The following is a 2,972-nucleotide window of genomic DNA, read 5'->3' as shown; positions in this document are numbered from 1 at the left end:
TTGGAGAGGTTTTTGCTATATGGCATGTGTGCTCACCAGAAATACAGAGAGAGACAGAGAGACAAAAAGTGAGAAATCATCCCCAGGAGGGATGGCCGTGCCGCAATCCCTTCTCCTCCATTCTCCTCCTGGATCTTGGGCATGCACGCATAAGCGCCCCATGTGAGTTTAAGCCACCAGGTCCCGGAATCAAACTGCGGTCAACTTTACGGGAGTCCAGCAACACAGCCATTATGCCAACTGTTGGTCCCTCTAGTGGTATTTTTTTATTTCGCCGTTTTGTCTTTTGTGTATCTTCTATAGGTTTTTTGATTTGTGGATATCATTGAGCTTAAATTTACACACTTAGAACAGCGTATTTATACTGATAACAACTTAATTTCAAATGTATACAAAACCTCCATACTTTCATTCCCCCCATAAAAAACATAATTTATGGTGTTTAGTTACATCATTTTGTAAAATGTTCTTATTGATTCCATGACAAAGAGACAGAGAGAGATGCAGCATCTGTGACCCACTTCCAGACCCAGCCAGCCCGGATAAGGGGCACACCTGTGCCTGGTGTACTCTGGGAAGTTTCTGAATGTGAGCTGGTGACAGTCCTATGTGGGTCTGCCTCGTGTTTTACCACTACACAATCATCTAGTTCCATAATTTGCATCTTTTCATATTGTGCCTCTGTTACCAAATTGTTGTAGCGATTATTATTTTCAGTAGATTTGTCTTTTCACCTTCATACTAGAGATATAAGGGATTTACACGCCGTTACCGTATTGAGTATTCTGAATTGGACTACGCATTAACTTTCACAAGTGAGTTTCATACTCTGAATGTTTTCATGTTGCTAACCAGTGTTCTTTCGTTTCAACTCTAAACACTCATTTAGCATTTCTTGTAAGACTGGCCCAGTGCTGATGTTAATCTTCACTGTTCTAATCCTCACACAGCTTTATGAGGTAAACACTATTACAACTGGCCTTCAAATAACATAAGTGTGAACTACATAGGTTTACTTAGATGTAGATTTTTAAAATAAATGTGTTAGAGCTTTTCCGCCCGCTCCCCCCTACCTCCAAGCACCGCTCTGGCTGCACCACACTCCCTCTGAGCTCCGGACTCCTACTCAGCAAGTGCCACTGTCATCTCCCTCCAGCAGCCACCACCCTCCAGCAGTCACCACGATTATCTACCGGGATCTCATCAGCCACGATGAGATGTTCTCCGACATTTACAAGATCTGGGAGATCGCAGACGGGCTGTGCCTGGAGGTGGAGGGGAAGATGGTCAGTAGGACAGAGGGTAACATTGATGACTCGCTCCTTGGTGGAAATGCCTCCGCTGAAGGCCCTGAGGGCGAAGGTACAAAAAGCACAGTAGTCACTGGTGTTGACATTGCATTGAACCATCACTTACAGGAAACCTGCTTCACAAAAGAAGCCTACAAGAAGTACATCAAAGATTACATGAAATCAATCAATGGCAAACTTGAATAGCAGAGACCAGAAAGAGTAAAACCGTTTACGACAGGGGCTGCAGAACAAATCAAGCATGTTCTTGCTAATTTCAAAAGCTACCAGTTATTTATTGGTGAAAACATGAATCCAGATGGCATGTTTGCTCTACTGGATTACCTTGAGGATGGTGTGACCCCATATATGATTTTCTTTAAGGATGATTTAGAAATGGAAAATGTTAACAAATTTGGCAATTACTTTGGATCTATCACCTGTCATCATAACTGACTGCCGCTTGTCATACACAAAACACCAGGACTAAAGACAGATGGGACTGATATCATCTTGAGCTCTTCATTTATTTTGACTGTGATTTATTTGGAGTGAAGGCATTGTTTTTAAGGAGAAAAAAAACATGTCATGTAGGTTGTCTAAAAATAAAATGCATTTAAACTCAAAAAATAAATAAATAAATAAATGTGTTAGAAAATACAACACAGTACTGTAAAAAAATTTATCTATGATTTGTTTTTGAGTATATGTATTTCTTTAATGTACCTCAAAGCATCCTGTTACAGTGAAAATCTGTACTTATTATGGAAGCCCACTTAATTATTTTGAGCAACCTCATATACAACTCAACAGATACAAGGAAATAGTGGACAACTCCTTAAATGTTAGAGCTAAATCACGAAGAGTAATTGGATAATGTAGACAACTCCTGATAAAGTGTGAGTTATTCCTGTTCTGTGTTCAGCGTTAGGAGATTTGTAAAATCCAACTGAGAAAGGGAGATCAAAGAACTGAGCTTTTTTCTTGAACCAGACTTGGACAATAGTGAGATGTGTAAATTCTAAGTATTTAATTCATTGTCCTTTTCATTTATTTTTGCTACACATTTCCAGTTACAAAATTTACATCTGTGCCTGTGGGTGCTATTTTTTTAAATTTAAGTAGAGTGTAATACTAGACATCCTTTAAAATAATTTTCTATTGATTATAAAAAGTACACTCAGGTAAGAACTCTGCTGCTTAGTCTGCTCAAGCAGAACACACAGATTCAGTAAACTGTAGGAACAGAATATATTTCTCAGGTGTGGAGCCTGGGGATTCCAGGGTGAAGTCAGCCGCATCTGACAAGAACCTCCCGTTTACTCATGTAGTGGAAGGGGGAGGGCAAGAGGAGGGCAGAAGAGGTGAGCAGGGCGCCCTCCTGTTCATCACACCATCATCTGGTGTCCTTGTGATCAGGAGGCAGCGTCCCCATGACGCAGACACTGTCCCTTAGGCCCAGCTCCCAGCACCACACTGGGGGTCAAGTTTCCAACTTGAAGTCTGAGGGCCATATTCAAACTATAATGGAGGCTGTGAGAGAGTAGGGAGAGACGCTGTGATGATACAAAGGAAATTAAGCAAATGAAGGAGCAGCACAGTTACCAACTCCAGGGAAACTGGAAAATCAGCTCAGGGGAGAAAAGTAATCATGGCTGGCAGCCTAGCCACGACTGGAATTTT

General features: G+C 41.2%; 1 pseudogene; it reads left to right on the top strand.

Moving 5' to 3' along the window:
- The first annotated feature begins 1,169 nt into the window (after positions 1-1,169).
- On the top strand, positions 1,170-1,760 carry LOC106733698 (translationally-controlled tumor protein pseudogene; annotated as a pseudogene).
- The last annotated feature ends 1,212 nt before the right edge of the window (positions 1,761-2,972 follow it).

Source organism: Tupaia chinensis, unplaced genomic scaffold, assembly GCF_000334495.1.
Source record: "Tupaia chinensis unplaced genomic scaffold, TupChi_1.0 Scaffold144407_1, whole genome shotgun sequence".
Taxonomy (NCBI): Eukaryota; Metazoa; Chordata; class Mammalia; order Scandentia; family Tupaiidae; genus Tupaia; species Tupaia belangeri.
Note: the sequence above shows the minus strand (reverse complement) of the source record. Positions and strands in the feature narration are given on the sequence as shown.